Source organism: Podarcis tiliguerta, assembly GCF_965153285.1.
Source record: "Podarcis tiliguerta genome assembly, chromosome: 12".
Classification (NCBI taxonomy): domain Eukaryota; kingdom Metazoa; phylum Chordata; class Lepidosauria; order Squamata; family Lacertidae; genus Podarcis; species Podarcis tiliguerta.
Window position 1 is genome coordinate 29,748,565 of NC_139545.1, and position 23,987 is coordinate 29,772,551.

Consider the following 23,987-nt stretch of genomic DNA (forward strand, 5'->3'; position numbering starts at 1 on the left):
AATTGGCAGCGGTGAAACGTTAAATATTTAAAAGGCTTCTGGAAAGCCTTGGGTTACAAAAGTGGTGAACAAAACAAGATTAGGAATCAGGATGGTGGCATTTACATATACAGAAATGGGAGCTGAAACAAATTCTTGCAGTTTGGAGTGCCCATGCCCTATTTCCGGATACTGTTTTGTCTCTCTATAGACTCCCAGCATTCTGTGGCCATTGAGCATGCTCAGTCCTTGTTAGGCTGTTTTGGTTGGGTTCACCCCACCATTATCCCCTAAATTTTTCTACAGCAAACCTCGGGCTTCCTCTGAGAATGCTAACACTTCCTCTTATTTCTCAGTAACCCAAGTCAACCTGTTTTCTAGGAAAGCTGAACAGATATATTACCTATACAGTGGTACCTCGGGTTAAGTACTTAATTCGTTCCGGAGGGCCATTCTTAACCTGAAACTGTTCTTAACCTGAAGCACCACTTTAGCTAATGGGGCCTCCTGCTGCTGCCACGCCGCCAAAGCACGATTTCTGTTCTCATCCTGGAGCAAGGTTCTTAACCCGAGGTACTATTTCTGGGTTAGCGGAGTCTAACCTGAAGCGTATGTAACCTGAAGCATATATAACCCGAGGTACCACTGTAATTCCTTACAAATAGGAGGTGTGGTGGTGGGATGACAAATGCCGAGCTTTCAGCTCTACCCAAGGAGAGAAGACTTTAGGGGCCAAGGAGTAATTTTAATAGCTTTGGTGTGTGTGTGTGTGGGGGGGTATTCTAACAGCAAGGGTTCCTGGGTCAACATGGATGTCAGGAGGCCAAGACAATCAGCTTAGCAGGAGAGAACTTAGTATTTCATTTATTGGCATCAGTGAGGGCAACAGAGGGCACTGTCAGTTCTCTCTGGCTTGAGAAGACCACATCATTGGGTGGGATGGCTGAGGAAGTTTCATTGACAAAGTGTTTGAAGACAGACCTTTTGCCTGTGCTCAGAACCTGGCTTTAACACCAAGGCATGACCTTTGAGCTTCTGAAGAATCATCAAATTGGAAGGGACCACGAGGGTCATCTAGTCTGACCCTTTGCAAGACAGAAATCTTTTGCCCCGCATGGGGCTCAAACCAGCAACCCTGAGTTTAAGAGTCTCAGGCTCTCCTGACTGAGTCGCCCAGAGCACACTTAACAGGCGCGTAACAGTCTCATGCTTAAAAACTGCGCCACACACCCCACGCCATCACATCTAGGATTAGGGGCTGTGGGTGGTTTGTAGCATTACCAGAAAGCTTGCCTATCCCAGGCCAAGCAACCTTTTGTTGTTGGTGAGAAATTAAGCCCTGGGAGGCAATCAGCTGAGTTCCTGACGGGAAATGGAGCCTCACTTCCTGGAATTCAGGCTTGCCTTGGCGACCCCCCAATCCACTTCGGTTCCTAGCCTGGGAATTCCAGCCATTCCCACGCAGCGCAGCGCGCTCATTCCTGGTCCTGAGGTCGTTTGCGCAGGCGTCCGGCGCCCGGAGAAACTACCCCCGGAGCCGAGAATGTTCTGCCGGCCGGGGGCGCTATGCTACGCGCCCACCTGCAGCTCCTCGGAGGCATTTAAGTCCCCAGCCCCAGCCCCCCTCTCGCTTGGCGCATAAAAGGAAAGCGGCGTTTCTTTTTCTCCAGAGCCCGTAGCCTCCAACGGCGCCCACGTCGGTCAAGGGCGCGGCTGTGCCCACCTCCCACGGCGCCCACCTGCGCTAGTGTGGGCTGAGGCGCCGAGGAAGGCGGGCAGGCAGGCAGGCAGCGTCGCCCTGCGAGCCGCCCGGCGCCCAGGACCTGGCGGGGAATGGAGCTGCTGCATTGCGGCTGCGAAAAGAGGACGAGAGCGCGAGAGCAGCGCGCGGCTCCGCAGCGGAGGAAGAAGGGCGAGCGGGAGCGGCGGGCGAAGCGGAGCCAGGCTGGCGGCTGAGGGAGCCGGAGGGCGAGGGGCAAGGGAGCCACGAGCCCCCGCAGCTGAGGAGGCGGCGGCAGCGAAGCTCTAGGCAGGCTGCCGAGAGGCGGTGAGTGGCAGCCGTGCGCGGGCGCGAGGCGGCCTTGATTGCAGCTGCTCGCCAGGGCGGCACGAGAGAGGAGGGGGCGGGGGCGGGGCTTGCCTTGCGACCCTGGGCCTGTCCCATGGGTATATAATTTTTATTAGATTGTCTGTTTCACAATTTAAAATACTCCTTTTACATCCTTAAGATATGAAAAACTTCCATTCTTCTCTTTCCATGGTTCATTTTACAAAATCCTGCATATTTTAAAAAAACTATACCTTTCAGTATTCCATTATAAAGGTAAAGGTACCCCTGACCATTAGGTCCAGTCGCGAACAACTCTAGGGTTGCGGCACTCATCTCGCTTTATTGGCCAAGGGAGCCGGCGTTTGTCCGCAGACAGCTTCCGTGTCATGTGGCCAGCAATGACTAAGCCGCTTCTGGCGAACCAGAGCAACGCACGGAAACACTGTTTACCTTCCCACCGGAGCAGTACCTATTTATCTACTTGCACTTGACGTGCTTTCAAACTGCTAGGTTGGCAGGAGATTCCATTATAGCGTCTATCAAAACTTGTTTACACTGTTGAATTTATCTTAATGCTGCCAGAGTTTTCAGCTGTGTACAATTATTGCCCATATATTCAATGAGAACCATCACAGGAGAGTAGAGTTGGCATCTTGACCCATGCAGGAATCTGCATTGGGGCATAGTGGGGCTCAAAACCCACAACCTTGAAATTTAAGGGTCTCATGCTCTACCCACCGAGCTATGGTCCTTTTGTGTGTGTGTGTGATTTGTCTCACACGCACACACACACACATACACATGAATTCGTAGATCTGCCTGTGCTTGGCTACCCGCATGACCTTTCACACATGCTTTCAAACACATTCCTTTGGAGAGGCTCCATATAATCTTTGTGGACAAGTAATACCACCATGCAATAATGTAATAGTAATATAAACTGGCGGCAGCTGTTGTGGGATTTGAACAAAGTTAGCTTTCCCCCCCTCTTAATTATGATCCAAGTGGGAGACCCAGGTGAAACCTGGGAGGGAAGGCTGCCACAGGTGAAAGGAGTGGCTGCCATTTTAAAATTCTAGTGTCTCCCCTGCTGTGTTCTGCTAGGGCATTGGTGAGGCCAAGGAAAAAGCTGGGGTTGGTAGAGCAGCGCTGCATTTGCCTAAATGGATCAGCCTCCACTAAATTTCTCACACCCCATAACTCCTGCAAGGTGGTTATGGATACCCCAAAGTGGGCAACACCTTTTGCTCTATTTCAGCCTTGATGTAGCCGCCTCCTCTCCTTTTCTCTCCTCCCTAGGTTTGTTTGTTCTTTTTGATCGAGGTGGTGCTCTTGCTTTCTCCTCTGCTTGCAATCCACACTATTTAGCAGCCAGTAACTCACTCTTCCTTTCCACACCATTAATCCACACATCATATGACAGTGACTTCTGTCCCCTCCCTGCTTCATGTTCCTTCAGCAGCTCTTTCCCTCTTCTCTCCCCTACATGATGTGCCCTTGGCATTATATAGACTATACCTTTAAAGCACATTCCCTCAGAGAATTCTGGGCACTGTAGTTCATTAAAGGGTTGCTGGGAGCTGAAGCTCTGTAAGGAGTAAACTACAGTACCCAGAATTCTTTGAGGGAAAGAATGTAATTTGAATGTGCTTTAAAGCTATAGTATTTGCACAGCCATTGTCTCTTCAGTTACTTGAGCTTTCCTGCATACTAGATGCTTCCCTTTGCCTGAGGCAGTGCCTGCAGCTGGAGTGAACACCTTCATTGGCTCAGGAGCCAGACCTGAACACATGTGGCTCTTGAGACACAATTTGACCAATCCTCGAATAGGAGGCCGGATTATGTACGGTAAATTAATTGTAGAGGAAGAAGGCAGATATGCTGCAGATCTTGCTTTGAGATGGGATTTCCACTACTGTGAATTCCACTTGTAAAAGTTCTTCTTTTGATATTTTTTTAAAGCTTATGTCCTTGGTGTATACTTGGTGTACACCATTCTTTTCATTCACAATTGTATTCTACTTTCTAGCCTTTTTTTTGAAGCTTAATGATAGGTGCTAATGAGAAACTGTAGCACAGAAGCTAAAATGTAGCGGTTAGGGACAATAAATTTGTCCCCTTTTCCTGGCAGTTGCCTCGTAACTTGGATTGTTGTTTGGCAAACAGATACACACTAGGTGCAAACATTTTTTCATAGATGCAATGAGGAGGAGCCATTGTCTGTTGAACTTCTGCCTTTGGGCTCTGCCAGGAAGAATAAATATGACAGCTCTGTTGAAGTGCTGGAATGTGCATTACCATCACCATGAATGCTTTTTAGTGTTCTTATAACTGTCAACTTAAAAATATTAGTTGAAGCGTGGTGACCTTTCCAAAATATAGATGGGCAGATTTGTATGTGTAAAAAGAAAACAAAACAGAAGTATGCCATAAGTGATTCTAAATATCATTTAAAACTTTTTCAAATGTGTGTTCTTGTTCTCTGAGAATGTGTGTCAGCCTGAAATTAATGCTTGATTTGCTTGCATGAGTCATCTTGCAGCGAATGCTGTATGTATAAGCATCTCTTGTCAGTCCACCTGCTCTCTGCTTATGGTTCATTTGTCAGCAGAAGACAAGGAGGGTCCTGAAAATCTGTGCTTAGTCATACAAGGTGTTACATTACTTCTGCTGTCAGTAGCATTTAATGCAATTGACCATAAGCTCGTGTTTTTTTGTGGTTTTTTTTTTTTTGTCGTCATGAGTTTTTACCTTACTAGGTTGCCCAGGACAAATCTTAAAGGTTAATGATCCAATGTCTCAGCAACCACATTTAATCTTTTAGACACACTGTCTTGAAAAGAGTTTTTTCCCCTCCTTAGTTCCTTTATTTGCTCTATTGAATAATAGGTTTCTGAGCGTCTCCTAATCAAATGTATTCCTCTGCATAACTGGAATGGGTGTGTAATGCACTTAGCTTTTGGTGGATATTGTTTGCTTATATGTTTGGATGACTGAATGAGTTTTATTGGTGTCTAATTCAGAGGAGCATAATTGCCATGAAAGAAATAATTGGTTCTTATGGATTATGCTGCAGGTGATAATTTAATAGAGGCCATAATCACATTTTTTCCTGCCTCTCTACCGCTTCGAAATATACAGAATGAGATTTCATCACTTCAAGAAGATGTGATAGTTTCTCTTTCTTCTTTTATTCAATACAGCATTCATCTCTTAATGATGTTCAGATTATTTTTCACAATTTGTTGTAATTGCTTAATGAAAGTAGGCACTGGTATGATATTTTCAAGCCGGGCAACAGTAGTAAATTTGAGTAGGCCAAGAAAACAAGGGATTCTTTTGAGCTCCTAGGGGTGAAAAAAGGTCTCTGGCAATCTGATGTCTAGCATAAATCCCTATGTTTGTGGTGTTTACTCACAGGTAAAATATATACAGTGGTACCTCAAGTTGTGGATGTAATCCGTCCTGGAGGCATGCCCGCAACTCAAAGCGTTCACATCCAGAAGCACTGTGTTTGCTCATGAATGTGATTTAGCGCTTCTGCACATGCGTGAGCAGCGAACCTGGAAGTAACCCATTCTGGTACTTCCGGGTGGCTGTGGGACATAACTTGAAAAGACGTAACCTGAAGCAGACACAACATGAGGTATGACTGTATAGGACTCCAACTGTTTTGCCCAGTCTATGCATGCTTACTTCAAACAAAGTCCCCTACTGTGGGGGGAAGAAGAAGAGAGGGCTATTGGCTGAAGATACAGAATCAGGTCCTTGGATGTTGTCCCCATATCAGGCTGGAAATGGTTTGACCCTGGCTCATAATTACCCATAGTACAGTAATGCAACATTCAATAGCAAAAATAACAAGAGAGTGTCACAGGTTCACCTTAGTCCCAGAAACACTCCTCTCATGATGTTACTTGCAGCCTCTTTCCTGCAGCAGCTCCTTTTCATATTCCCACCCCACCCCTATCTTTGCTAGCTGAAGCGGAAATCCAAAATATCTTTTTAAAAGCCTGCTTACTGTCTTCACTGTTTTCCCCACCTGGCACTGGAATTTCAATGCAACCCAGTTCCACTACGTCTGTTTATTAACATTCCATCAGTTTCAGTTACAATAAGACCCAGAGTGCAATACTGTCCATCGTGCAAATGCTGGGTTTGGGCACGATGCTTTCTCTGCACTTTCGGTTATCACCACTTGGTGGAGTGTATTCATAGAATCATAGAATAGAATAGAATCATAGAATCATAGAGTTGGAAGAGACCACAAGGGCCATCGAGTCCAACCCCCTGCCAAGCAGGAAACACCATCAGAGCACTCCTGACATATGGTTGTCAAGCCTCTGCTTAAAGACCTCCAAAGAAGGAGACTCCACCACACTCCTTGGCAGCAAATTCCACTGTCGAACAGCTCTTACTGTCAGGAAGTTCTTCCTAATGTTTAGGTGGAATCTTCTTTCTTGTAGTTTGGATCCATTGCTCCGTGTCCACTTCTCTGGAGCAGCAGAAAACAACCTTTCTCCCTCCTCTATGTGACATCCTTTTATATATTTGAACATGGCTATCATATCCCCCCTTAACCTCCTCTTCTCCAGGCTAAACATGCCCAGCTCCCTTAGCCGTTCCTCATAAGGCATCGTTTCCAGGCCTTTGACCATTTTGGTTGCCCTCCTCTGGACACGTTCCAGTTTGTCAGTGTCCTTCTTGAACTGTGGTGCCCAGAACTGGACACAGTACTCCAGGTGAGGTCTGACCAGAGCAGAATACAGTGGCACTATAACTTCCCTTGATCTAGATGCTATACTCCTATTGATGCAGCCCAGAATTGCATTGGCTTTTTTAGCTGCCGCGTCACACTGTTGGCTCATGTCAAGTTTGTGGTCAACCAAGACTCCTAGATCCTTTTCACATGTACTGCTCTCAAGCCAGGTGTCACCCATCTTGTATTTGTGCCTCTCATTTTTTTTGCCCAAGTGCAATACTTTACATTTCTCCCTGTTAAAATTCATCTTGTTTGTTTTGGCCCAGTTCTCTAATCTGTCAAGGTCGTTTTGAAGTGTGATCCTGTCCTCTGGGGTGTTAGCCACCCCTCCCAGTTTGGTGTCATCTGCAAATTTGATCAGGATGCCCTTGAGTCCATCATCCAAGTCGTTGATAAAGATGTTGAATAAGACCGGGCCCAAGACAGAACCCTGTGGCACCCCACTAGTCACTCTTCTCCAGGATGAAGAGGAACCATTGATGAGCACCCTTTGGGTCCGGTCAGTTAGCCAGTTACAAATCCACTGAGTGGTAGCATAGTCAAGACCGCATTTTACCAGCTTCTTTACAAGAATATCATGGGGCACCTTGTCAAATGCCTTGCTGAAATCAAGGTAGGCTACATCCACTGCGTTCCCTTCATCTACCAGGCTTGTAATTCTGTCAAAAAATGAGATCAGGTTCGTCTGACATGACTTATTTTTCAGAAATCCATGCTGACTATTGGTGATCACAGCATTCCTTTCTAGGTGCTCACAGATTTTTTGCTTGATGATCTGCTCCAGAATCTTCCCTGGTATTGATGTCAGACTGACTGGGCGGTAATTATTTGGGTCCTCTCTTTTCCCCTTTTTGAAAATAGGGACAACATTTGCCCTCCTCCAGTCTGCTGGGACTTCGCCTGTTCTCCAGGAATTCTCAAAGATGATTGCCAGTGGTTCTGAGATCACATCTGCCAGTTCTTTTAATACTCTTGGATGCAGTTCATCTGGCCCTGGAGACTTGAATACATCTAAACTAGCCAAGTATTCTTGTACTATCTCCTTAGTTATTCTGGGCTGTGTTTTCTCTACTGAATCATTTGCTCCAAATTCTTCAGGTCGGGCATTGTTTTCTTTATCGGAGAAGACTGAGGCAAAGAAGGCATTGAGGAGTTCAGCCCTTTCTGTGTCCCCTGTTTGCATTTCACCATCTTCTCCTCTGAGTGACCCCACTGTTTCTTTGTTCTTCCTTTTGCTACGAACATACCCATAAAAGCCTTTTTTGTTGCTTTTAACCTCTCTAGCAAGCCTGAGTTCATTCTGTGCTTTAGCTTTTCTGACTTTGTGTCTACACGTGCTGGCTATTTGTTTGAATTCCTCTTTGGTGGTTTCCCCCCTTTTCCATTTTTTGTACACATCCTTTTTTAATCTTAACTCAGTTAGAAGTTCTTTAGATAGCCACCATGGTTTCTTTAGGCACCTTCCATGTTTCCGTCTCATTGGTATTGCCTGAAGTTGTGCTTTTACTATCTCCCTCTTAACAAACTCCTAGCCATCATGAACTCCCTTTCCTTTTAGTATTACTGTCCATGGGATCTCACCCAGCACTTCCCTAAGTTTTATGAAGTCGGCTTTCTTAAAGTCAAGAAATTGAGTCCTAGTATGCTTGGCTGCTCCTTTCCGTTGTATAGTAAACTTCAGAAGAGCATGATCACTCGCGCCTAATGATCCTTCCACTTCTACCCCATTAACCAGGTCATCGACATTGGTTAGGACCAGATCTAAAATGGCTGTTCCTCTTGTTGCTTCTCCCACTTTCTGGACAATGAAGTTGTCTGCAAGGCCAGTGAGGAATCTGTTTGACCTTATGCTCTTGGCTGAGTTTGACATCCAACAAATATCCGGGTAATTGAAGTCCCCCATTACTACTATCTCCCTTCCTTTTGCATGCTTGGCCATCTGTTCCAGGAAGGCATCATCTATGTCCTCCGTTTGGCTTGGGGATCTATAGTAAACTCCCACAATGAGGTCACTGTTCTTCTTCTCTCCCTTAATTTTGACCCAAATGCTCTCACTTTGGCTTTGATGTTCTAAATCTTGGATCTCTTCACAGGTATACACATCCCTGACATATAACGCCACTCCTCCTCCTTTCTTGTCTGGTCTGTTTCTCTGAAATAGATTGTATCCCTCCATTTTTACATTCCAATCGTGGGACTTATCCCACCAGGTTTCAGTGATGCCTATTATGTCATATTTAGTTTGCTGTACCAAGAGCTCAAGCTCATCTTGTTTATTTCCCATGCTTTGTGCATTAGTGTACAGACATTGAAGTCCATTAGTCATTCCCCCGTGTCTCTTATTTAAGGATTTTTTCCTCCCACCACTAGGTCTGCTTGCTGTTTGCTCCATTTGGTCTATGGCATTTGGATGATCATCTTCATCAATTGATAGACTCCTACCTTCAGGAGCACTGTCTCCCTCCCCCACATTAGTCAGTTTAAAGCCCTCCTGATGAGGTTTCTGAGTTTTTTGGCAAAAACATTCCTCCCAACCCTTGTGAGGTGCAGCCCATCGCTTGCCAGAAGTCCATCTTCAAGAAACTGCAGTCCGTGATCTAAGAATCCAAACCGTTCCTGTTTACACCATTTGCGAAGCCAGCTGTTTACTTCCACTATTTTCCCCTCTCTCCCTGGGCCACGTCGTTCAACTGGGAGGACAGATGAGATGACGATTTGTGCATTTAATTGCTTCAATTTCCTGCCCAGAGCCTCGTAGTCTCTTTTGATCTTCTGGAGGCTATTGCTTGCAGTGTCATTGGTTCCCACATGAACCAAGAGGAAGGGGTATTTGTCAGTGGGTTTTATGATTCCTGGCAGTCGTTCAGTTACATCTTGGATCTTAGCCCCGGGGAGACAGCACACTTCCCGAGACATCTTGTCAGGCCCACAGATCACTGCTTCTGTTCCCCTCAGTAGGGAATCCCCTATCACCACTACACGCCTCCTCTTAGGTTTGGTAGGGGTTCTTCCGTGAGCGGTCCGTTCCAAGGTCGCCTGCACATTCTCTGAGGACTGACTTTGCTGTTCATCTTCATTTACCTGATCGACTGTAATGAGGGAGAGATCCTCAAATGGAGTCTGCTCTTCGTCTTCCATGCTAGGGGAGAGGACCTGAAAGCGATTGTGTATTTCTAAACAATCAGAGCGAACCCTGGGCCTCCTACTTCTTTGAGTCACGTTTCTCCACATATCGGGCTCCTGTGTTGGTGAACTAGCCTCCTTCCCAGGGGAGTCTCCTGTCTCCTCCTTGGTGGAGACGGTGTGCTCTGCTGCTTCCAAGAAGAGCTCCAGCTCTCTAATTCTTTGGAGTGTAGCTACACGTTCCTCCAGTTGCTGGACTTTGTCTTTTAGGAGGGCAATCAACATGCAATTGCTGCATGTAAAGCTGCCTGCAACCTTTGGCAAGATGGCAAGCATTGCGCAGGAACTGCAGGCGACTGCAGCTGTTCCCTCCCCCTCCATCTTGAGAACGTGTCGTTGGGGGTGGCTACAGCGGTCCTGCATCATAAAAAGTGTGAAGACAGGACTAATAACTCCCCCCAAAAAAACCTAGGTCTCCCCCAACAAACGTTTGAGACTAGCTCCCCTAAGTCTAAAAGATGGATCAAACTGCGCGCGCAGCTAGGCGCGCGCCGCTGGCCTGCAAGGTCTGATAAGCTCCTCCCACAGCTAATCACCTGCCTCAACAGAAACCCTGCCCCCTTTGACCTTTGTACAGGGAGAGCAGCTAATTAGCCACAAAGAATCACACACACAAGAAAACCCTTTTGGCTCCTTCTTCAGCCGCTGGCCTGCAAGGTTCTATTCTTTTCTCTGTGTCTTAACACCTGTGTGAGTGTATGTTAACTGGGTAAATCTGCCAAGAGCCACTGTTGCCTATATCTGAAGATCCTAATTCATGAAACCTCTAGAACATGTGTTGTGTGAAACACGTTATCAACCAAGGAGGCTTGCTGGTCGTAATTCTGTTCAGTCCAAGTGAAGATGGCTGAGAGATCAAGGGGTCATAGATGGAGAATGTTCTAGGAGCACACCTACGCCGGGAATCAAAAGAGAACGCGGTTGAGTGTTGGATTTTTTGATGCCTGAGTTTGATGTACAGTTTGTGTAATGGCTGAAACTGATAAACAACCTATTCCAGTAGCCATTTTGAAAGCTGAGCACGTTCTTGATAACTATTCTCAGGGGGACTGGGCAGGATGCAGATGGCATTTTCAGCAAAAATAGCTGATGGAAAACAGCAGAAAGCAGAGCACAATGACACTTCCAAACATATTTTGCAATAGTTTCAAGACCAAAAGTGACTTTCAGGCTTCTCTACCTGATGTCATGTGTGCATCCTTAAAACAGATACTGTATGGCAGGCATGTCCATGAGATAGCTCCTTTAGGAAATATATTGGCATTTGCAGATTTGAATCATCCCAATTTCTAATCTTTAAATTGTTCCTCTGCTAAAAAAAATGACATTTAAAAAAAATGACCTCAAAGGGGACAATACTGTACCTTAATAGCTTGATCAAAATATAATGTGCTGTTTCTCCAGCCAACTAGATATGCGGCAGAAAACATATATGTCTTAAAATAATAGAGATGCAGGTCATATTAATGGGGTGTGTGTGTGTCATTATGGAGATTGTGCTATTATTGAGATTAGATTTACGTGTTAGCTTTAGTGATAATGAATGGCCATTTTACATGTAATTGTTTGGAGGAAAACCCCAAACATTTAGTTGACTCTAATTAAATATACTTTGTGGTGTTTTACTCATATGTATGCAGTGACTTTTGCTGAGGTCAATGTAAAGACTAATTTATCACACAGATTAGTATTGATCAAAGTAAACCTAAGATCAATACTGGATTTTGAGGGTCAGTAAATTTGTAAATAGGATGAAATATGGAACACAATGTATCCATCTGGTCTAGTTCTTAAAACATTGAGAGTGGGGGGGGGGAGGTTTAAAGATGTGTTAGTGATGCTATTAATTAAAGCATAATTAAGTAAATAGCTGAACATTTAAATAGCTCAGTGAAGCTAGACACAACTGCTATACTGCTTTGTCAGAATTAATGGGTGAAAAAGTCTCCCACACATTCCCAGTTGGGCTGTGTGAGAGATTTTATCCTGGGTGACTTCACAAACTTCTTCTTGCATCCAATTTTGCTGGTTGCTGGCAGTGAAATATTTTTCCGCTAAGCCCCTGAGCTAGCTTAGCAAAGAAGATGCAATGGAAGAGAGTGGCAATGTGACCTGCAAACACTAGGCCTTCATCTTCTGCTCTGCAGCCATGTGATTAAAGAGAACTTGGAGCAAGCAATGACATTAAAAGGTTATTGTATAGTTCCTTCTTGTTTGGCTTCAACTGCAAATTAGAACACTCTCCTTTTTTTAGATAAGACCTGATTTCTTTTGAAATAGGTCAGTTTTTTCTTTGTCGGGAGCTTTTTGTGAGAACAAAGGAAACGAAATGGATCTGAGTTGGTGGTTGTCCTACAGTGACCGTCAATTGGAAATAAGAAACTAAGATTGGAATCCTGTACATGCTTACCTAAAAGTAAGCCCTATTAAACTTGGTGGGACAAACCTCTGAAACTACAACAATATTATTTGGCTGCATAACTCCAGCTTGTTTGCAAAACAACGCCTGTTTTGTCAGGCTTACTGCTTAAGGCTGCCACCATTTCCTTAGGGGAGAGAAAGAGTCACATCACATTTGCATTTAAATTAAGCACATGCATACAAATGAAACTTTGCCCATGGGCCGCTGATATTGGGGGGTGCCCTAGATGAAAATATCCCAGCCAGACTGTAGAGAAGCCAAATCAAGACTATTTTAAATCAGCCTTTTAGCAACCCTACTATCTGCCACTGCATATACATCGTTATTAGGCAACTCTTGAAGCACCTTTCTGTTCTTTAACTCATTTTATGAATAACAAAGCAGAAGATCAGTCAGACTAGATAAGCCATGGGCTAAGATGAATTGAGGAGGAGTCATCGAGCTTGCTGGAGTGAATGGAAAGGATTTCTAAAGGGCCAAGCATCTTGTTTACTATATGAATCATTTATGGAAGGCTGGGCCATGTGCTGACCCTTTGGAATTTGTGGCTTTCCCCTTGAACAGCTCACTCAACACCATTAGCACAAAGTACTTTTGAAACTCCTCTCTGCTTTGTTTCTAAAGCAGTTTGCAATTGTCAGGGTGGTATGCTGCTGTTTGTGGAAAAACAGAGCTTGCAGAACTAGGGTTGAATTAAATGAATACAGTTAATATGCTTTTTATTGTTGTTTCTGCTGTTGTATAAATGGAAGCTCCAGGGGTGCCTGTGGAGTGGTGGTGAGGGGATATGTAGCTTTTTCTCACCCTGCCTTCATCTTGACAAAAACTGTGTCTTGGAAGATGCAGTTTCACTTAAGTGGGAATATTGATATTGAAGCTTCCTTTAAAATGCAAATAGCAAATTCAAAAGTCATGGCAGGAAGAGTTAATTTTCCACCATCCCATCACTATCCCAAAGCTGCACAAACACTCCCATGGCTGCCAGTAAAAGAACAAACATATACAGATCAGTTGTATTCACACAGTTCGCATTTAGTTTGCCCTCAAGTTTCACAGTCCTTTGCATCCTGGCTATGGTTTCTAAATCCATTTATTAGTATTATTTTTAAATGGTTTTCCATATATGACTTGGATCATATTGCAGAATATGAAAATCACATAATATTTGTAGCACAATGCACTAATTCATGGCTTTTCAGTGTCCATGTTCATGCAAACTTTATTCAAATTGATAATTCAACAAGCAAATCAAACCTAGTCCTCCAGCATATGTTTCCAGGGCTGCCCTCAAAGCTGAACAATTTGCACATCTTTGGTACATGTGCATCAGCATAATCGGATGCCTTCATTTGCCCCAGCTGCAACAAAACATGTCTCTCCTCTATCTGTCTCTACAGCCACAGCAGGGGCTGCAACACCCCAGCAGGTTTGACTTCACTCCTGAAGACACACACTTCCATTGTCTCCCGAGACAGATGCCAGCTGTTACTTTGACAAACTTAACTGTTGTGATGTCAGATTGTCTCCTAATGTCTGCTATAAAAATGATCCTTTATTTTTGTGTTTTGGATGCTTTTGATTTTTGGAATTTTTTTGATAGAAAGCACCACATCTTAAATACTCCTTTAAAATAATGTTCAGCGTTAAATCTAAGTAGGTAACAAATTCCATACATTTTAGCCCTGCCTCTAACAGATTTTTGTATCATGAACAGATCTATAATTTAATTTTCATTTATACAGGAAGGCGTTCCTGCTGGTAAATTATGTTTGGAATAGAAGTGGGAGTCTGAGACATCATTGTATTCTGAATTGATACAGAAAGTGCTCTGAGAACTCACTTTAAGTTGATGGATGAAGCAGACATGAAGATTATTCCGAGGTTGCGTTGCCAAGGAACATCACTACAATGCAAATGTTCCCTTTAGGAAAGGGATTAGCACCCCTTTAAGGTTACCAGTGGCAATTAGAAGAGGAGAACACAAAAACTATGAAAATTTTAAATCAGTCTTGTGTTCCTTGGTTTCAGAAATGATACTGAAACATACACAAATCTCTTTTCATAAGAAAGGAGAGGTCTGTGGAAATTAAAATTAGAATATTGTTCTTCTGTTTTTATGTACACATTCAAACAGAGCATGCAAAAATACAAGAAGTACAATTTATTGGATAATTACGTTCCTTTGCTGTGCAACATGCTGTCTTCAGTCCTGCTCTTTTATGGCTGTTCCCATTATCTGGACTAGTAAGTTATATATACTATAAATTATTAAAATGTGAATGTGTTCTGCTGGAACATATTATATATGCTTCGGTACTCAATCAATTCTTGCAATAAGTCTTTCTTTTATTGCTATCTCTGTTATAAGTCTATTAGATTCTGCCCTTAGGCTTAAATCCTGCTTACTTTCCTTTCACAAATATTCCACTGAAATATTACATCATTAGTTAAGTAATTAACAAGATAGCATCAGATTTTTTATGATCGAAAGACCTATACTTGAGCTGCGATAGTTCATCTTTTTAAAACACTCACTCCTTCCTCCTTCTTCAGTAGGAGATAAATTATTCTGTTAGCTTTTTTTTTTTTTTAAAAAAGTTATCTGCATGGTAATTCATCTTTTAAAATCCCCCAGGAATTAAAGACTCTGGTCCTATCCATTCTTACAGTGCAACTGTTTTCTGTGGACCTACTTCTGAGTAGACACGTGCAGGATTCTGCTGTAATTCCTTTTGAGTTCAGTTGGAGATGCTTCTAATTAGACATGCATGAGCGTAAGATGGAAGTGGTAGAACTGTCTATGCATTTCAATGCCAGTTTATAAAATTTGTTCCATAAACAAATAAATGGTTATGGTGCTGTATAAGAAAATGTGCCAAGACAGCAGCATCACAGCCGTGCATGCTGGTGCTGATACGCAAAGCATGAATATCCGTTGCAGGAATATTTCACATTCTCGTCATACTTAAAATGGTAAGAAAGACTGGTTCTCCTGTTCTTTTATTTAGAAACCAGATATAGATGCATTTAACACCCAACTCCGACTTGATCAAGTTCTCATGATAGCCAGTCCCACTGACTTGTTAAAAAAGGATTCTTCAGAATGGAGTTGCTTAGATTAGCATATCAATCCTGTGCATGTTTACTTTGAAGTAAACCCCAGTGCATTCAGTGAGGTTTACTTACTAGAAAGTGTGATGGGAATTACAATCTAAAACAGTTACTCTTAAAGTAGAAGTTTCATTCTGAGATCTTGGTTCTAAATCTACAATAATGTTAAGCGTGAAAAGGGTATTTTGTGCATGCCCATATTTGACCTTTAAACAGTGTTTGACTTGTTTCTTGTTTTCAACAGTGGTTTGCCGTGCAGGTTGGTTGAGCTGTTCCATATGAGACATGCGGAGTTGTGTGAATTCAAGACATTAAAGCCAGTGGCCTGGTTCACACATAACACAAAGCCAAACCATGGTTTAGTGTGAGTAAGCAAAGATGCTTCTGGAGAAAAAACTGTGGCTGCTTTGTTTCGCCTCTTATTGTTCTGCAGCGGCGTTGAGCTAAAGCTAAGCCATGGTTTGGTTTCTTGCATAATCTGAACATAGGGTTGTAGTTTACCTCTCTCCAGACAAATTGTGAGCTGCAAACAAAAGTTGGTTACAGCTTCTTCACTTTCTGAATTGGAATCCAAATTGCACAAGTCTTCTGTTGCCCAAGGAGCGGCAAAGCCAGGATTCCAGTGGAACAAATAACTGAGCAAAAATCTGCATGCAGAAAGGAACTCAAAAAACGTCAATAGTCCTTAAAGTACTGCAGAACTGAGGCTTGCCAAAGAGTGTTTCTGTTGACATTCACTTAATTAAAGGCCAGTTTATGGCGCCAACCATTCTAGAATGATTCTATATATGGTAGCTTTTAAAAGGGAAGTGTTTAGTCAGCATTGTAAGTGGATGGGTGTGTGGCAGGGGAGGCGGAATGGATGGTCCCGAAATGTTTTGGCATAAAATAGTGTTTCCAACATGGCATCGCCAGCATGGAGATTTATCAAATCTTTTCATTCCCCTCTCCAAGGAGAACTTAAACATGCTGACTTTACTTTTTTCCCATTAAGAAAATAGACCAACATAATTTATTATCATTATAGTACAAAGTAAGTATAGCTTAGAAAAGGAAGATAATGCAAATGTATGATTCTATTTTTTTCTTGATTAGAAAGCTTTTAAAATATAACTAGGTCTAAAATTTACACTTGTGCTCAGTTCGCTTCACTCTTGGATAAGGAATGGTTTTTGATTGGGAAGACACATAATGCACTTAAAGTATGGCTGGACACCAAGAGGAAAGTATTGTGTTTACTAGGGGCTGCCATCCATGGGCATAGCCAGGATTTATGTTGGGGTGCGTGTTAGGAGTCAGCTTCACCTGCTGAACAGCAGCCTGAAGGGGGAGAAGGGGGAGTGACTCCACCTGCAGCTGATTATATGCTCATTAATCTTTGAACACATTGGTGGTTAGCACAAAATTTTTATTTTCTGTATTTCATTTCCCCAGTGCATTGCAGATACAGCGAGAGGGATAAACGATATGAAAATGATGTGATCTTTGAGCTTTATTAGCAACCCAAAATAACTTGGTACACCTGAATAGGGAGGTATGTTTTGATACGAAATCATTAGGAAAAGAAATGATTCATAGGAGTGGGCTGTGAATCTGTGCATGTTCATCACCATATCTTGCAAGCATCCCATTCTAAGCGAGATATCCTTGATCACAGAAGTCAATCCCTGCTTCCTTTTGGATCCCAGAACATTGGTTTTGGGTTTTTTTGGTCCAGAGCTCGGGCACAAGCAACAGACCAAAAGAGGCTGTCTCGCATGAGTCAACAGGGTCGTGCCAGCTCTGGCATAGGGATGATCGGTAATAGCTGAATCGGAAGGTACCACAGTTCAGTGGTAAAGAACATGCTCAGTATTCAAAAGGTCCCAGGTTCAATCCCTGATGTTTCTTTATTTTTTATGTATTTCGTAAGATTTATACACTGCTTGATTGTAAAAAACACACCCACCCTCAAAGTGGTTTACAAAAAGATAAAACAAGAAAATCAAGGGGTTGGGGAAACCAAAACCATAGCTTAAAACATACAAAAGTTAAAATACTGAAACAGATTACAGTGGTACCTTAGGTTAAGTACTTAATTCGTTCCGAAGGTCCGTTCTTAACCTGAAACTGTTCTTAACCTGAAGCACCACTTTAGCTAATGGGGCCTCCCGCTGCCACTGCACCGCCAGAGCACAATTTCTGTTCTCATCCGGAAGTAAAGTTCTTAACCCGAGGTACTATTTCTGGGTTAGCGGAGTCTGTAACCTGAAGCATCCGTAACCTGAAGCGTATGTAACCCGAGGTACCACTGTAACATTACTTCAACTTGCTGAGCATCTGGGTTGGCTTGTCTAAACACGAATGTTTTCAGCAGGCGCCGAAAAGAATACAGAGTACAGTGAAGGCGCCTTTCCTGGAAAACAGGTCCTGAAGAGCAAAGAGCAGCTGCTGGTCAAAATGTACAGTACAAGACTAGATGGGCTGGGTGGAACAGTAGTCTGACCGTATCAAAGCCAGCTTTCTATACTCTTGTGGTCCATCTGCTCTTTCTGGGAGCTGAATTGCATGAGTATATATGGCCCTGAACCCTCATATAAACACAGCCTTGCCTATACAGTGTGAATATTGCACTATGTGTAGCCTCACCCAGTTTTCAGCAAAATGTCCACCCTACAAATAGGACAGGAGAATGTCATAGCAGACTGCATTGTGTGTAGGGCTACACAAGCCTCAGCTGTGTCTTTTGCTAAGACCTTCCCCAACATATGAGGCTCCTTCATCTCCAGATGCCCTTCAATAAATAGCTGGTGCCATCTGCTGCCCTTGCAGTTGTACAGGCAGTGACGATTTGCATAGGGTTACATTCCAGACCCCAGCATGTGTTGACGGGCCCCATGTAAGGCTGCCCCACCGTGTTCTGCCCCTTTTTGTGACATTTTTGGGTCACTTCGGGGTTCGGTGTGATGCACGTGTACGCAGTCGTGCACATATCTGACGTGCCTAAAATGGTCACTGCCTGTATTTCAGAATTTTATGAAGAAAAATGATGTTTATTCCTTTGGATGGAAAGCTGCATAGGCTATCCATGAATACATTGATGCTAAAAGTTGCTAACATGCAATGATATAAAAATACAGTACAGAAACAAAGCAATTAGGAAAGCTAGTCATGGCAAAGAGCTGGTATTAAAATATGGATTTTTGGTTCTAAAACCGTTCAGGTTCAGAAGGGTAGCCTTGCTAGTGTATTGCAGCAAAATCTGCACTCTTGTGGCATCGACTAATTCATTATGCTTTTGTGAACCACTGTGGTCAATGAAAGCTTTTGCCACAATAAACTGCTTAGCCTTTAAGGTGCTACCAGTGTCCCTGTTGGGTTTTGAAATGGCTCAGAAGGTCTTACTAAGTCTTGTCACTGTGACTGTGCTGAATAATTTGGGATATAATTTAATCACAACACTGGTCACCTTTTTTTCTGTTGCACTGTGAATGCAACTGTTAATCATGGCATCGTACAGTGGTCTTTGAAATAAATCCTGTATTTAACGGCAGTGAAGAATAAGAACAACAAAGAGATTGAAAGGCATATAGAAGCAGGAAATAGGAATTCCAGGGGCCATGTAATGTAGAATCACATAAAAGTACTTTATAGCAAAAATCACATAAAAGTTCCTTGTCGAATAATAGTGTGATAATCTGGTAGAATTCTGATAAACCTGTAAAAAGGAAAAGGATTAGATTAGATTAGATTAGATTAAAGTGCTTGTCGATGGTAGGATGTGTTCACCCCCCACCCCCAAACTCCCAATAAAGACATGATTGATGTCATGTTTGTTTTTTCCCTTATGGATCTTAACTCAGCAGGGGATTGGGGGGGGGGGGACAACAATGTAAAATGTTTTCATCATAATGACCTTCACTACTGACTTTTTTCAGTTTGCTCTGCACATGATTAAGCTTTAAAGAAAAGAGGCTAACAAATACTCAGTACAATGCCACATGAAAACAACATCGTTAGGTATGTATTAAGTTGCTTCAGCTGCTCTTGAAAGCTAGCAGTGGTGGAAACAATCAGTTTTCCACCCACACACCTATTTATTTATTTTTAGCTAAGTTTAAAAACAACAGATCTCCCCCCCCCCAAAAAACCCCCTCCTGTTAGAATAATGCAAGATAAGTCTGCCTGCCCCAGAATACTTTTCCTCTGCTGCCAATTTATGGCTAGAATGGGGAACCTGGTGTCTTCCAAGTATTGCTGGATTATGGCTCCCATCATGGCTGACTATTGGCCATGCTGGTTGGGCTGATGGAGTTGATGTCCAACGACATCTGGAAGGTAGTAGGTTCCTGAACCCTGCATTGTGGGAAGGAAGGGGTCTAATGGTATGAAAACATTGTGTTATAATGTTTGGTGAATGAAAGAGGTGATCACGAGGCTTCTAGGTTAGACTTGTTTATGATCTGATGAGGTAAAATTCAAAGGTGTGGAGGCAGAAGAAGTTGAGCAAGGCTTTCTGTAGGATGGGTGGGGCGTTATAGAAGCCTGTTGGCCCATGATCTGTTAAACATGGGCCCGCCATCTGTTGTTTATACTACAGCACGCTTTGACCAGTGTGATCAGCAGAGTATGCACAGCTTCACCAGAGCTTCCCTGCTTTCCAATACTCAGTTTTTTTCCAGAGTTCCTGGTTAAGAAAACTCCTTTCCCACTCAGTTCAACTCAAAGTATAAAGGGTTTGTGAAGCATAAGCACACTATCTGCATTAACCTTAAGAGATGCTGGTACACCACAAACTGTTCTACTGTGATATGGTCCTCTAGCCTTCGAGATAAACCTTGTAAAGATACAAGCACACAGAGACATCCACTAGCAGTTTACCATGCTTGCTCATGCTGGCGAAGGCATCGAAGGAGGCAATGAGACACTCGGGCATAACTGGGTGACCGTCCTTCCTTCCTGTGGAGCAGATGTTCCATGGCCAGAGTTCTCCACTGTCTTCCAGCCAGCTCCTAGCAGTGAAACCAAAAAGCAAACCCCAGGAAGGGGCCTGTGGTAACAGTAGTGAGCTGAGGGGAAAGCTTTGGGAAGGAGGCATGAGGGATCTGGTGGGGTCCGAGAGTCCACACACTTTTTAGGAAGCGCTAACTAGGCTTTGGGAAGGAGGAAGGTGGACTTTAGGACCTCACCAGATCCCTCATGCCTCCTTCCCAATGCCACTTCCACTGCCCCAGGAACTGCTTTCTGCCCTGCTTGGGGCCACCCAAAAGGGCCTTGAGGCACGTGTTAGACCACCCTGCACTAGATGGTTTATTAGGACATTTGTTCAGCATCCATCTCATTTATTCCCCAATGTACATATATGAATAAATAAAGCTTAAGGGGAAGAAAAATCTGTTCTGTTTTCAGGGTGACTCTGACCACATTTCAGTTTTTTACGTACCCACCCGGTTGGGAAAACGTGTGAAAAGATTGGAGTTGCCCAGTGTTGGTCTTTGCACTGCCGATACGGTTGCTTGATAATATTGTAGGCAGCAAGTAACAGTATTCTATGACAAATGTGTTTTTAGATTAACTTGGTTGTGAAGTATGTCACCACTGTTGTCTTTAGTGCCATTGAAAGCGCTAATCTTGACCTTTTGCTTTAGAACCTTAATAAAGAGTTATAAATCCCTCATTTTCTTTTGAAAATGTTATGAAATGACTCATGACATTCCTAGTGAGCTTTATTAGCTTATTTGCATTGAATTGTGGTTCTAAAAACAGAGGGGGGAGGGTTTTTAAATGTCATTAGAATTAATTATCATATATTTGGTTTAAAAAAATATATACTGTAGTCAGGTTCCTCGGTGAATTTAAAATAGCAGTGTAATGACTGGCATTTTGTCAAAGACAAATCCAGGGGTAGCTTTCCCCTGATTTGTTCAGATTCCCCCCAGGACATGGTGGAATAGAGCTAGTAGATGAATTCCCTCCGGAGTTTTTATTGCTCTTTCCTGGAGCTATTCATTAAATGGCATCAAAATGAGACACAAAACAGTCTGGATGACAATCTGTGAGCTGCACTGGTGTGAGGAAATGAAAAGGTGTCAGAATTAAATATTTGACTTTTTGATGATCATCAAATATACCCAGAGCTAAGGAGCATAAAATATATGGTTCCATGGAGAGGTCGAGCCAATAATTGGACTGTCTTCACCGTCTCTGATTGTAAATGTTAACACTTAACGTAACTCGTGGCAATATTGTTTCTCTGCTGTAAACAGATCAAGCTTCAATCGAATTTATTTTGTTTTTCAAAGAAGCAGTAATTTGATTCAACAACCCAAAATATATTGTCACCCTGGCCCAGTTTGCATGCAGCCCTAAGCCAAACCACGGCTATAAATGTGAAAGCGCAAGTGAGAGTACCCTCAGCAAAAATATCTGCTGATTTGCACTTCCTGCTGTGCTAAGCCATGGTTTGGTTTTCTGCTAAGTGTGAACCCAGGTTCATGATTTGTTTTCCCTGAAACAAACTACAAACAGTAAGCCAAGAACAAACCTTGGCTATGGTTCTTGGCTATGGTTTGTTTGGAGTGATACAAACCCACAAGCCCAGGTTTAGATGTAATATTAAGCCAACCTTGGGTAAACCGCAAGACTGGAGGAGAAGCAAAGTGGCCACATTTTGTGCTTTAACTACCTACATGCTTGATCATGCTAAGCAATAATTTGGCTTAGTTTCATGCAAACCAGGCTGTTGTGTGTTTCCTTGTTCCTGTCCCCCATCTTCACTAGTTGATGATCATGTGGGTGGAAAAACTCACAATCCAGGGTTGTTTTTTTTAATAGCATGGGGTATAAAACATTTGTGGGGCAAGGCAGAGAACCAAACAAAGAGAACACAGGATGTTTCAGGAAGATCCCACTGTCTATCAAAATATGTAGTTTTACCTCTGCTGTATAATAAATATGTTATAAATGAGAAAGCCACTATACAAATGCTGTCTAGTTGTAATCCTTACAATAGTCCTGTAGGTAAGTTAGCATTTGTATCTCCCAAATTGCAGATGGAGGGGATTGAAGTGGCCTTGGTTGTCTAGGCCTTGTTCACACATAGCACTAAGCTGTGATTTGTTTAACCCATGGTTTGTTTAACACAGGCTTCCTCAACCTCGGCCCTCCATATGTTTTTGGCCTACAACTCCCATGATCCCTAGCTAGCAGGACCAGTGGTCAGTGATGATGGGAAGTGTAGTCTCAAAACGTCTGGAGGGCCGAGGTTGAGGAAGCCTGGTTTAAGAAACCATGAGTTAATCATGTGTTGTCACAGAGACTGTCAAACACACCATGACTCGTTTCTAAAAGTTTGTTTTGTTTTGTTTTCCAGCTGCTCTTACATTTGTAGTTTGATGAATGCCTGAATGGGGTGGCCAAACAGTCTATGATTAAGGTAGGCCGGTGGCTTTGCACATAACACCAAGACCTAGTTTAAACAAAGCCAATAAAAATTCCTGGCTTCAGATTGTAGTTCATTGGCAAGAAACCATCCACAGTTTAAGTCAGTGGACAGTGTATGTATATTACACCAAGCCATGGCTTAATACACCATAGCTTAATTAACTATGGCTAAACAGTATGTGTGAACCAGGTCATTGTCAGTTCACAGCAGAGGCAAATTTTAAACCACTGACCTCCTGATTTTTAGCTCAGTCCTTCAGCTATTCTGCTATGTGATACAACAACATTTAGCATAATTGGTAGTTTTTCACTAACGGTTGAAGCCATTCCATAGCTTTTATAATGTAACAGTTGTGACCTGGATACTATTCGGCTGTAATATGACATAATCAGTTTGCTACATGACTATCAACTGGGTAGGTTACTCTTCTCATTCTAAATATAACATTGGGATTAGACAGAATTCTTAAACCAGTTGTATTTTAATTAATCTGAACATTTGGGGCTTTTCAATTCTATGGTTTTTCACATCTGAATCTTAGTAAGGTGGTGCCTTGATTAAAATGCAGACATACCATCTGGGATCATTCAAAGTGCAAAGCTACAGATACGAAGAGAGTATAAAACCAATCCATGCATATCACCAAGCAATATATTCAAGTAGGTCCAGCACAAAATAGGATTAAGTGCCAGGAATTAAGGGATGACTCCATGATTTGACTTTCTGCTCGGAATTCAGTTTAAACCCATTAAGAATTACATTTTTGAAGCTCATTAGAAATATCTTCACATATTAAATTGTTCTTTTGTATTAGTTCAGATGGATTAAGATTGCTTTCTTCATTATCCATCACATTCTACAGATAAATTTTCCAAACTGCTGCATACTGGCCATAAAGCAGTGCCATTGACTTCAATGGACTTTCCTTTCAAATATTTTAGAGTACAGTGTAAATTTCAGTAAATTACACAAAGGCTAAGGAAGTTCTAGTCTAGACCTTTAATGGTGTTCAAGGAATCCTGGGTATGTATACCAAGGAGTAAGTTTCATTGGAGTC

General features: G+C 42.8%; 1 protein-coding gene across 8 annotated transcripts in view; it reads left to right on the top strand.

The window, feature by feature from the left end:
* The first annotated feature begins 1,414 nt into the window (after nt 1-1,414).
* The window catches only part of THSD7A (thrombospondin type 1 domain containing 7A), a 281,259-nt gene continuing 258,686 nt past the window's right edge, over nt 1,415-23,987 (top strand). For 4 of the 8 annotated variants that reach the window (XM_083405313.1, XM_083405303.1, XM_083405311.1 and 1 more), the window contains exon 1: nt 1,462-2,026. The gene's annotated coding sequence lies outside the window, so the exon portion shown is untranslated. Of the gene's footprint in view, nt 2,027-22,858; nt 22,922-23,987 lie in introns of all 8 variants that reach the window. The other 4 variants (XM_083405309.1, XM_083405304.1, XM_083405302.1 and 1 more) reach the window with 3 other exon arrangements.